This window comes from Podarcis bocagei (genome assembly GCF_964188305.1).
Source record: "Podarcis bocagei genome assembly, chromosome: 10".
NCBI lineage: Eukaryota > Metazoa > Chordata > Lepidosauria > Squamata > Lacertidae > Podarcis > Podarcis bocagei.
In genome coordinates this window covers 56,356,696-56,369,775 of record NC_138135.1, presented here as the reverse complement: position 1 = coordinate 56,369,775, position 13,080 = coordinate 56,356,696, and the positions used below count along the sequence as shown (strand labels likewise).

Here is a 13,080-nt window from a genome sequence, read left to right as displayed (position 1 = left end):
TTCCAGAAAAATAATATTTTTTTAAAAAGAGGCTGTACTCACAGATTATGGAGAACTTGACAACTACAAGGTACACGCAAGCCAAGGGCCCCCAGGGGTCTACATACCACCTACAATGTACATTTACAAATGGTAGTGCCTCTATTCTTTAGCATGGCAACTACATTATCCCAATGTCAACTGTGGCCAGTAAAACTGCAGCTACATAACATAAGCATCATTCTGGATCTTCAGCAAGATTGATGTTCAATCTCCTAACCTAAGACTGGATAGGTGTAAATGGATGCCCATTCCCTATAATTCACAAGCACATCCTAGATACAAATGTGAGGTGTAATCTCACTTGTGTGTATTAATGATTAGGTGTGAGTCCATTTTTAGATGAACCTACAGTGGTGCCTCGCAAGACGAAAATAATTCGTTCCGCGAGTCTTTTCATCTTGCAATGTTTTTCGTTTTGTGAAGCACGGTCTGTTGCAACTGCGCCTCTTCAAGCAGCTTTTTAAAAAAAGCGCAAGACGTTTTCGTCTTGCGAAGCAAGCCCATAGGGAAATTTGTCTAGCAAAGCAACGCAAAACCGAAAAACCCTTTTGTCTAGAGAGTTTTTCGTCTTGCAAGGCATTCGTCTTGTGGGGCACCACTGTATCTAGTCTTCTTCTGATCTGAAGATTTTGCTTTATCCCAACTAGATTCTCCTGGAAAGCCCTCCAAGTGTCCCTATCTTCCAGGGACAGTCCCAGATTTACAGAAGCCATGGAATGTCCCACTTTTCTTTAGGATGTCCCTTGCAAGAAGCCAAGTTACAGGGTACCAGGCAGAGGGCCTTCTCGGTAGTGGCACCCGCCCTGTGGAACGCCCTCCCACCAGATGTCAAAGAGAACAACAACTACCAGACTTTTAGAAGACATCTGAAGGCAGCCCTGTTTAGGGAAGCTTTTAATGTTTGATGCATTACTGTATTTTAATATTGTGTTGGAAGCCGCCCAGAGTTTATTATTTATAAATTTATTATTATTATTATTATTATTATTATTATTATTATTATTATTATTATTATTATTATTTTCATCAGAGAAATGTTGAATGATATGAAAGGCCAGGGATTGAACCTCAGACAGTTTGCATGCTAAATATGTGTTCAACCATTTAACTGCAGCCCTTCTCCTATACACAACACTTTGTGCAACACTTTACCACCTTGCCTGTAACCAATAACTTGAGAATTATTGGGTAGTTTAAAAAATTGTTTAAAACAGTTGATGTTCTGGCAATACTAATGCAATGCCAATGCCTGATATGGAACAAGCACTTTAAAGATAACTATTAACGGCCCCCAGTTTGATTAATGGGATTTCCTCTGTTTGGGCCTTTATCTGCAGCCGTTTCTGCCTTTCTTTCTCATATCTACTGGAGATTAAATCATGTCTCTTGGGTGCCATACTGGCTTGCATTGATTGTGACATATTATATCCTATCGTTTGTTCTTTATAGTAGGCCTGAATGACAAATGCATCCTTGCCCCACACATATTGGCTTGCTCTGTGGAAGATGGACTATTCTGTGAGATGCTGGGGGGATGGTTCGCTGTTAGTCCCTTTAAAATTCAGAAAACAACAGCACAATAGTGAGTAAGAAGCACATTGTGCTTCCATTTGTAACCATGAAGATTGTCGGTCATAAACTTGAGCAATTGCTCTGAGGCGAGTCAAAGAACAGAGTCGTAAAGTTATCAAATGCTTTCCTTAAATGAGGGGAAATGAGCGAATGCAAAAAGTTGCTGGGATCCGTTTGCAGGACTTCTGTTTTTAAATGGTGTTCAGCTGCAAAAGAAATGTTTCATATGGGCATAATTTCCAGCATAGGAGCACCACGGTTCATTGCACAGCTCAATAATATTCCCACACGGTGTTAAGGCATAGAACGAAGTTCAGCTACGGCAAGGATAAGAAAATTGTGGCCCTCCAGATATTGCTGTACTAATTCCTCCTATCAGTCTCAGCAGCATGATTAGGGGTCAGGAATGATGGAGCTTGCTCCTCCAGATGCTCAGTTCATTCAACATTCATCCTGATTTGCTTGCACAAAGCTTATGCAATGGTTTGACTAGGTCCAGTCTTTACTGAGCAAGCATTCCGATTTGTGTATGGGGTGGTTATATGGCAATGAGCATTCAGCCTGATGTGCTTGCAGAGTGCTTGCACTTCTTCCCATTCATCATTTGTTCATCCATGTGAAGAAGTCACCTTACCTCTTTTTTCTTTTCTTTTAAACTTCCCCCTCCCACAGAGCCATGTGCAGGTCTGCAGCAGAGGCTTCTGAGGCAGGAAGGCCTCTCTTTAGGCAAAGCTCTTCACACTGGTAGAGAGACACCTCTGCTCCTTCTCAACCCCTTCTGTTATGTACTGAGTTGAATACATAGCTGTCAAGTGTCCCTTATTTGGCGAGACAGTCCCTTATCCCAGCGCCATGTCCCGCTGCTGGCCTTATTGATGATGTCCCTTAAATTTCCCGGATTTCAAAGGAAGCAGCTCCTCTCCCTCCCTCCTTGCTGGCCAGGGAGGAGGGAGGCTCCAACTGTGTTGCTTGGCTGCATTGCTCACCCACTAAGAAGTTTAAGAACAACTGGGGGGTGGAGCTTGCATGCCTTGTGCTGATCAAATCGGCTACGTTGCCTGGGGACTCGCCTTTGCTCAGCGCTTCCCAGCGGAGAGGTGACGGTGGTTTTTCTTGAGGCTTGAGGCTTAGTTTGGCTGCTGGCTGGACTTTCTGCCTTTGGCTCAGAGGGGCTCAGAAGTTGAACATACCTGTGCTTGGAAAATCCCTTATTTTGACTGCTGATCCCTTATTTTCGAGGCTGCTGGTCCCTTATTTTGAAATCTGTAAGTTGATAGCTATGGTTGAATAGGATCCAAAATACAGCAGTCTGGTCCTAGAACAATAGGATTCAGAATGCAGCAGTCTCATTGGTCCACAGGAGCCACCCAATCCAGCTCCAGGTGGAAGTGAATCCGCAACCTGATTGGCCTACAGGTGAATTAGCCAATCACGTGTGGCCCATTGTGTAAATAATGTATATAAAGCAGACATTCTGGGGGAACTTCCTTTCCTCCTCACCACTATGAGCTGAGCAAAGAGCATGAAATCCACTCTCGACTCCGAGTATATTTCACCTTCCATATGGTTAATCTACAGTTTAGGATTAGTTTGCCTGGTACAATTCAGCATTAATGCCCCAGCAGAACAAGAAGCAACAATAGGGAACAGAGGTGCTGAGTTCCGTGCAACATGGGGGGGGGCTCACCATGTGCACATGATGTCTCACGTGTGACACACATGTGTGACATCACATGCATTGGGAGGAGACTCAATAAGAGGCTCTCCACCACCACAGGGAGCCCATAATTGTGGGGCTCAGACTGTCCCCACATACTTTGTGGGGGGGGGACTAAGCTGTCCTCAGACCCATAGAGTTGGCACCTATGATAGGGAAGAACCTACAAACAGGAAACTATTATTCAATGTTTCAGGGGGTTTTCCCTGAAAAGGACTTACTTGTTAATAAACACAACCGATGGATCTCAGCCATGGAGAAGGGGATTGCTGGACAAGATAGCACTTTGTTAAGCGCCGTGTGAAATTTCCATTCCAACTCTACTTTATCTAATGGCAAAGCAAAGCCTCAGCGACAGTAAAGGCAGCTGTTGTGGGAGCAAGCAAAGTTATGCTTTTTCTTTTCAGATCGAAGGACAACTCAATTTTAACCATCATTTTTTACTTCCATACAGATAGTTTAAGTCTATATAATGCCAAACTTAAATTAGAGTGTATAATGCGTAGTGAAATAAATCTAGAGATTCAAGAAGGCATGTATTTTGAGCCACATAAACCTCAACTGGAGCAACATGACATAGACAAATAGGCTGCCTAATAGAATGTTTACTGTTTGATTGGAGGTGAAGTACGATAAAGTGAGCAGAGGAAAGGACTCCATAAGCTTTATCTCCATAATAACTGAGAGGAGAACAATTATTAAAGAGCACAAAGAAACACCTTCACAAAGCAGGCTTTAACCTTCAAGCAAAGAGGAGTGACATAACAAAATGCTGATAATGTCTAAATAAAAGAATGTAGGAAGCCAAGCAAAGGGAGGCGGGGGATATTCCTAGACATCTATGCCTCTTTCCTGAGATGCTGCCAGCACAGAAATTGTTGCTGTTGTTGTTAATTTTATCACCCACCCTCCACCAGCAGACCCCAGAGCAGGTTGCAACAATTTAAAATCCAGTATTAAAATCAATTAAAACAAATTACAGCCACAGGAATTGTGCGGGACCTGGAGAGAGATGCTTGTGTTCATACCACCCATGGCATTGTACAACGTAACAATTTTTTGATGCAATGTTGTCTTGGAAATAGTAGATATTCCAGAGTTTTCTGATTTCTGTTTTCCTAGTTTCTCAGTTTAATATGAATACTGACCCGAAAAATTTGCACTCATAGGTTCAATGCAGTAATAATACAACATAATGGCTTGTGAACCGTGCTTGCTAAATGATAGATTTTTATTGTTGTTGTTTTAGATTGTAAGCCCTTTGAGGTAAAATTTCTTCCTTTAATTTGTGTGCAGAGCTATGTACTCTGATAGTATTCTACAAATAAATGTTAACAATGAGAAAAAAGAGAAAAAAAATCCCCTAGATTCCCTTTCATGGGCTCTGCGAGGAACACACCCTCCATTCTCCAATAAAATGGCTCCCATCAAGTTTTCCATTTTCACCACACACACACACAGCAACTTTTGAAGGGGAGAGGAAATGGTAGGCTGTATCTGGAGCTAATACTCAGCTACAGAAATGACTTCAAATGCTAACACTCATTTCTGGGATAGATCACAGGCAGAACGTACAACTCCCAGATTCAGTCTCTTGGTCAGAGGTCTTAGCATGATGAAGAGATGGTTGAATGAACAAATGTGTGTGTAGACTGTGAGCAGGTACACACATTGGGTCAATTACATCTGCAAGAGAAAAACTAACATTCACACAACTAACTGCTCCGGCCCCAACCAGTGGCAGGCACTTAGATTAAAGGTAACAGTGAGAGATCCTTAATAAGCATTTTGATAACAAATACTGTAAGAGTATTCCTCAGCTTGTGCAGAATATTTTTCATACACCGGTAACCACATCTCACACCCACGCTTCTGGGTTTTCATTTAGAACTGAGTGTGAAGCTGTCAGGAAGCACTGAGTTTTAGCATTGCCCTCTTTGGACATGAACCACTGGAAGGAATTATAGGAATTGGTCAGCGTCAGGGAGCCAGCCAGCAATAAATCACACAGAGTAGGTGAAGTTAACTCTTTATAAGAAGAAACAAGGCCTGCTCAGGGGAGACAGGCCTAATGAGCACAAGCAACTCTTCTCGGTGGGTCTTGAGGCAATTGCAGAGGCTGAAGGTCTTCACCTTCCCACAGCTGCCTAAATCTTCTCCTCCCCCCAGCCCTTCACAAGCAAGTTGAGACTCCGTCAACAGGTCTGTCTCTGCTCCTCCCTCTTCATACCTCTTCTGGTCCTGGGAGACCAGTGGGTAGGTTGTCAAAGCAGAAGGGAGAGACACCCATGCCTTTTCACTAGCCTGACCCATGTCTGTCTCTTGACCCTCTTCTCTTGCTTCAGCTTCCAATTCTGGACCTCTCTCTGTCACAGATTCTCCCTGCTCACTAAACCCAGTTACCTCTTCTGCTTCCAAAACCTTCTTCCACCACCATTCTCCTGGCTCTGAATCTTCTTCCCTTAGGGGTTCCCCAGCTGGTGCCTTCACCATTCCTCTGTGTCTAGCCAGTCCATGACAGTCAGGCACACAAAGGATTTAAAGCAAGGGTGGGGAATCTGTTGTTGGACTCTAAACCCTAACATCCATGGCTATTAGCCATGTTGGGTCGTTATGGTTGTCCCAACAGCTTCAGGAGAGCCAAGGGTTCCCATGATTCAGAAATTAACCACAGCTGGTAGTTGTGTCGTGGAAACAGATAGAGTCCTATTGAATCCCCCATTCAAAAAAATCATAGTCCCCCCCCCAAGCTGCAGGATATAAAATTCCCCGGCAGGAGCAATTATTTACTTCTTCAGCGCCGAGTGACAAAACACAGTAAGCACTAAAAAAAACACCTCCCTTTGTTTTTTTTAAAAAAGCCATTTTAATGTATGTGACTTTTGTGCTCCTTCACGAACCATTCAAAATGTTGTTGTCGTTGTTTTTGCCTCACCTTCCATTACTTAGCCTTAATGGCATGTTTTCTTTGTGATGAGAAGCTACAGCAAAGCATTTCAAAGCCCAGCATAGCTGCTGAAAGAAAACCTTGCAGGCATCCACAGTTAATGGTATTATGTGATGCCATGACTGCTATTGGTCAATAAATGTGTTTCCATATAGAGCTCCTGCACACAGTGAAATCTAATCCCCTCTCGCTCCTAAATTCTTGTGTGTATGGTATTTGGTATCTTGTTCTCTCTTGGGAATTTCTAATATTCCAGTTAGTGTAGTATTGACCTACAACTAATGAGGTACGTAGCTGAAATAAATGGGGATGCTGTCGATAAGGTACAAGCTCTTGGAGTAAAACTGTATTAGGAAGGTCTGTTTAGACTCTGCAAGTAACGCAATAACCTAGTGTTAATTTTCACTAAGTCTCACCAAGCAAAAAGACAATCAGCACATTACAAAACAATGCGATACTTGCCTAAGCACAGGGAAGCCTAACATTTAAAAACTAATTAGATTCTCTGATCCAGCAAACGTTTACAGGATTGTGCAATGGATACTTTTAAAAATGCAAGATTAAGTTCCCATTACAATCCAATGGTTCCATTTGCACGGAACGCTAAGACAAACTATGGGTTAGCATGAATGAGCAAGCATGCTCACGTACATTTGGGAGCTGCAATACTTTATTCTATGTATGTTTTAATGTCCTCGAGAACATTTATTCGCCTTTTAGTGCAAACCTCTCCTAATAGACACATGCTTGTATGCAATTTTGCCTTATGGATACATTTTTGCAAAGCAGTTTTCATTAATATAATGCATTTTGATCAGTTATTTTTACAAATAAATGCATTTTTATACAAACTTTAACCTAGCATATACATTTTTGTACACGTTACTTAGCCAGAGATGGGCATTGCAAAATTTGGTAACAATTAAATTTAGATGGTTGTGCTTTGGTTCTCTCTCTCTCTCTCTCTCTCTCTCTCTCTCTCTCTCTCTGTGTGTGTGTGTGTGTGTGTGTGAATTAAGTATGTTTACCTTTAAATGGAATTGAATTTCTTCCCTATCCTTATATATAGTTTGTTACAAGCTCTCTTTTTTCTGGCAATCTTTTTCCTCTGGCTGACAAATTAATCATTAGTAAAGTGCTGCAGCAGAGGACAAAGATATGGTCAGGTAAAATCTCCCACACCCTCTGAACCTGAGTGACCTCACAACCACCATTAGGTACATCTTTGCAGTGGCAGAGCATATGCCCATGCTGCCCAGGGCAGGTGCGCTCCCAAAGGGGGGCGCGGCACGAAGGGTGCCCTCCCAGGCGCAGGATAGCCGCTTGGGTGCACGGAACAGTGTGTGCGCCCTGCAGCTGGGGGCAGAGCGAGCCGCCCACGGGGGCGCAGCAAGCTGCCCATGGCGTACATTCGGCACACCACAGGCCCACAACTCCCAAGCCTCTCCCAAGCTGTCAAAGCAAAGGGGGACGGAGGGAATGCCGCTGACAAAGTGGTGCAGCTCCCCCCCCCCTTACTCAGACAGCTCGGGGTAGGCTTGGGAGTCATAGGAGGGTGGCGTGCCAAATGTCACCCGCCTCAGTGAGTGCACCTGGGGCGTACCGCCCCCACCCCACCCCTTCCTATGCCCCTGCATCTTGGGGAGCTAAGAGTATTATTAGTCAGCTTTTCTGCTTGTGGGGTGGATATAGTGAATGGTCATTAGGAACATTTCCTTTTCATGATGAAAAGAGAACAATTTCAATTTAAAGTGGGTGCTGTGTACTACAAGGAAGCCTAATGATACCAAGGGGCAAGATTAATACTATACCATGCCCCTCATAGGTTGTTAAGTTGGTTTAAAAAGCAACAGAAACACTGGCTTATTTTTTAAGGGGAATAAAAGATCTCCAGAAATGTTTTGTCTGGCCTTAACTGTTCAGCGGTTGAGATTTCTGCTGCTGAATAATAATCAAGAAATGGAACACTGTTTGCATAAAGGAAGGAACCTGTAAGCAGTTCATGATATATCACATTCTTAATAAATTCTCTATTTTTCATGGAAGGATCCCAGGTGGCACTGTGCATTTTTCCTGGCTTGATATTTTTAATTAAAAGAACACTATGATTTGGTTGTGAAAATTTGGTCTCTAGTGATGGCTAGGATTGAAAACATTAAATACATTTTGTCCACCTTACTAGTTATTCCCAACTCTAATTTCACCAGTCTGCTACACACAACTCAAAGTGTGCTAATAGGCCCTGTATGTACAAGACCCTCTTAATGCACAATTGTATAGATAAACATCATGCAGGTGATTGTGGATATTATATACTGCAATTACTATGATCAAAAATTCCAGAAATAGGTGCCACAATAATCATGCGTGATTTTTGCATGGAACCACCAGTATCCTTAGATGGGATGCATGCAGCTATCTGTCTCAAAAGGCACATGGTATTAGTTCAAGATTAGCATCTCAGTTCAGAAGCACTCCTGTGTGAGTGCCTGGAGGCGGTTGGAGGATGGATGGCGGCTAACAGATTGAGGTTGAATCCTGACAAGACAGAAGTACTGTTTTTGGGGGACAGGGGTGGGCGGGTGTGGGGGATTCCCTGGTCCTGAATGGGGTAACTGTGCCCCTGAAGGACCAGGTGCGCAGCCTGGGAGTCATTTTGGACTCACAGCTGTCCATGGAGGCGCAGGTTAATTCTGTGTCCAGGGCAGCTGTCTACCAGCCCTACCTGGTACGCAGGCTGAGACTCTATCTGCCTGTGGACTGTCTCACCAGAGTGGTGCATGCTCTGGTTATCTCCCGCTTGGACTACTGCAACGCGCTCTACGTGGGGCTATCTTTGAAGGTGACCCGGAAACTACAACTAATCCAGAATGCGGCTGCTAAACTGGTGACTGGGAGTGGCCACCAGGACCACATAACACCGGTTCTGAGAGATCTGCATGGGCTCCCAGTATGTTTCCAAGCACAATTCAAAGTGTTGGTGCTGACCTTTAAAGCCCTAAACAGCCTCGGTCCAGTATACCTGAAGGAGTGTCTCCACCCCCATCGTTCAGCCCGGACACTGAGATCCAGCGCCGAGGGCCTTCTGGCGGTTCCCTCATTGTGAGAAGTGAGGTTACAGGGAACCAGACAGAGGGCCTTCTTGGTAGTGGCACCCACCCTGTGGAACACCCTCCCTTTAGATGTGAAGGAAATAAGCAGCTATCCTATCTTTAAAAGACATCTGAAGGCAGCCCTGTTCAGGGAAGTTTTTAATATTTAACGCTGTACTGTTTTTAACACTTGATTGGGAGCCACCCAGAGTGGCTGGGGAAACTCAGCCAGTTGGGCGGGGTATAAATAAATTATTATTATTATTATTATTATTATTATTATTATTATTATTCAGATGCACACCGGGTTCTGCAATGGCTTTGTGCTCAGAAGCCTGCTTCACTGCATAAATCTCTCTTGCCAGAGCCTTGGGCAAGAAAGTGAAACCCATGGGCAATTCAAATAGCCGCAGAATGCATGGCTAGCCATTCATTTTCTGCCCAGATTGACAGCCCCTCCAAGTGTCCTTCTTTTCCAGGGACAGTCCTGGATTTACAGAAGCCGTCCCGGTTTCTGATTTAATCCTGGAGTATCCCGCTTTTCCTTAGGATGTCCCTATTTTCATCAGAGAAATGTTGGAGGGTATGGATTCTTGCTTGAAAACTTCCTAGTCAACTAGTCCAAACATTGCTTTTATCCATCAATGTACTGGACGATGTGATCAAGGTTATATATTATTGAGCTCCCAGCACAACAAGCTTCAGTTCATTCCTTCTAGTTCTCTGCTGAGTTATTTTTCCCTACTGGGTTAAACAAGCCTATTCATTGGGGTTGCTCTAACAGGATAGAAAATATGCATTCTACCAACCAAGTGGCCAATAATCACATGAAGTTCCTTCAGTCATGATAATACTAAAAACCAGAGAAAGCTCAACCTTTTTCTCTCTCTCCTAGATTTTGTCCCACATTCTACACACAACTCAGTAATTTAAAAAATATAGTCCTTTTCTGTGTTCATGGTCTTCATTTGCTTTTCTTCTTTTTTTTTGTATTAGCCTGATGCCTATCTGCAAAGAAGTTGGTCGTCGTCGTCTTCTTCTTCTTCTTCTTCTTCTTCTTCTTCTTCTTCTTCTTCTTCTTCTTCTTCTTCCTCTTCTTCTTCTTCTTCTTCTTCTCCTTCTCCTCCTCCTCCTCCTCCTCCTCCTCCTCCTCCTCCTCCAAATGTTAATATCCCCTTGCACTGAATTGCTTCCAATCTTACCTTCATTCCTTACAGACAAATAAACTATTGCTATAAGTACATATGAAGTGGTATGTTTCAAAGAAGACAAAGAAAATACATTTCAACACTGCATTCTTTGAAAGTAATAAGCCGGGAATTTGTTTCACACATATGACAGTGGTTTCAGGGTAGTTAAGTAGCACCCTTATACATGCTAGTGGGATAACAGAATCCACTGAATCCAGGTTTCAGCTCCAATTTTGCTGCTTTATGACTGAGTCTTCAATAATTTCGCATAACTTCATAAAACTTGTTATAGCTAGAGGAGACTGGTATTTTAATACCATCATTTCATAGATCTCAATGAATCCCTGCCATGGGCTACAGAACTGTGAATTCAACTGCAGGATTGCCTTCATTAATTCTTCATAGCAAAAAAATATGTGGCGAATGAGTTTGGAGAACTCTCATTGGCCTAATGCATTCAATCTTTGCATCCTTCCTCCTTCCTCCTTGTGTATTCCACTTCCCTTAATTTCCATGTTACACTAAACATAATTTAGATAGTAAATTAGATTATTAGATTTGTTATTATATTAGATAATATAATGTCAGGGACTGTGCTGAGGTGGGCTGCACTGAGGAGGAATGGTTGGAGCCACCCCCTCCCCCTGAATTTTCCCAGGAGCAGGAGGACAGTATAGATTTAGAACAGTGGTTTGCAGAGGGACATAGTTCAGAAGGCAGAAGCTAGGAATTACTGGATGGAGAAGAAGCACTGGGAGAGAGAGAATTAACAGATTCATTGTCTCTGGAAAGCACTCGTCTGCTCAGCACAAGGTCAAGAAGGGCAGATAAGGTGGCAGCACAGAAAGCACAGTGGTTACAAGCTCAGGTGACAAGATGCGGTAGTGACGGGGGTGACTAGGGAGGAAGTGGGTGGAACCCTTAACTGGGAGCATCACCGTTCCTAGGAAGGGGATTATTTGTTCTCTCGATGTGATCATTAAAGTTTCTAACTGGAGTTTCTAAGGAGACTCCTTTTCCTTTGTTCTGCTTATCTACTGCCAAAGGGGGGAGGAAGTTAATTCGCTGAAGCCTGACATATAATTACAATATATTATAATATAAATGTAATATATAAATGTATATGAATGTATTTATAACATATAAAAATACACTAATAATAAAATTATTAGTAGAGTTAGGAATAACCTCCAAACCCACATTTACAAACTGTCCTCAGACTATGGTTTCAAATAATAATTTATGCTTCAAAACATAAATGTATTTGACAGCACCTTAAGACTAGTTTATAATGAGCTTTTTATTGCAAGTTTTTATTATAAGCACGAGCTTTTGTGGGCAACAACCTACTTATTCTGATGTTGAGCTGGAACTGGAGAAAGCAAAGTGGCAAAGTCAGTCTGTTTCCTCTTAATCAGCTTTTAGCATTCCTAAAGGGGTGTTAATAGTACAAGTTATTCGGACAAAATTCTGTAGGAATCCCATTTGGCTGCCTCACAGTCACTATATCTACACAATTTTACCTTCCCAAGAACAATAACAATGAGTGCATGTGCTGCTCTCCTCATGAGAGGTTTTCCCCACCTGCTGTTATCTCTTCCCACTGTGGAGAGATGCACTTTTTAAAATGGCTGCCTGCACCTAATGCTGCAGATAAAGGAACAAAGGAACCAACTGCTTACTTCTCAAAGGTGTTTTAGAATTCCAAGAATTGCTACATTCTAAGGAGGCTTTGTTGACCCAAGAGAGCAGCATTCCAGCGTAAAAGTAGGGGCTACAGGAGGATATGTGGCCATATGTAGTGCAGCTACAGAAGAGAGTAGCGATGAAAACACATGGTGAGAAAATATATCTATTAAGAAGATTCCATAGGAAGGAAGGGAAGACCAAGCATAGAGCAACATTAGACTGTAAAATCAGGAAAAGAGCTTTGCACATAAATGTTTTCCCTGGTTAGTCATCAACATCTTGAAGTGTCAGCTGAACATTCATTATTATTTGGAAAATGCAATTACACTAATGGAAGTATTAGCTGTTTTTATAGAACACACTTGAATGTGGGTTTATGTACTTGCCCCCGACATTCTTAGAGTGAAATACTTTGCAGTTACATAAAATAAAAATGGTTTTTCAAGCTAGACACAAACCACAAAAAGATGCTGTATGTACCGTATTTTTCACTCTATAAGACGCACCAGACCACAAGATGCACCTAGTTTTTGGAGGAGGAAAACAAGAAAAAAAAATATTCTGAATCTCAGAAGCCAGAACAGCAAGAGGGATCGCTGTGCAGTGAAAGCAGCAATCCCTCTTGCTGTTCTGGCTTCTGGGATAGCTGCGCAGCCTGCATTCGCTCCATAGGACACACACACATTTCCCCTTACTTTTTAGGAGGGAAAAGGTGAGTCTTATAGAGCAAAAAATACGGTAATTTCTACATACGACCAGTAACTTACACAGAATTATCAGTGTTCCGAATATCCCACCACCCTGTTCAGAACAATTTGAAACATGTTGTTG

At 42.6% G+C, this 13,080-nt stretch overlaps 1 long non-coding RNA gene across 1 annotated transcript; it reads right to left on the bottom strand.

The window, feature by feature from the left end:
• Positions 1–10,119: 10,119 nt before the first annotated feature.
• On the bottom strand, positions 10,120–12,395 carry LOC308596388. The gene is made up of 2 exons (XR_014012508.1): positions 12,145–12,395; positions 10,120–11,081 (listed from the first exon to the last, which is right to left on the bottom strand). It is a non-coding gene; the product is annotated as an uncharacterized lncRNA (long non-coding RNA).
• Positions 12,396–13,080: the final 685 nt, after the last annotated feature.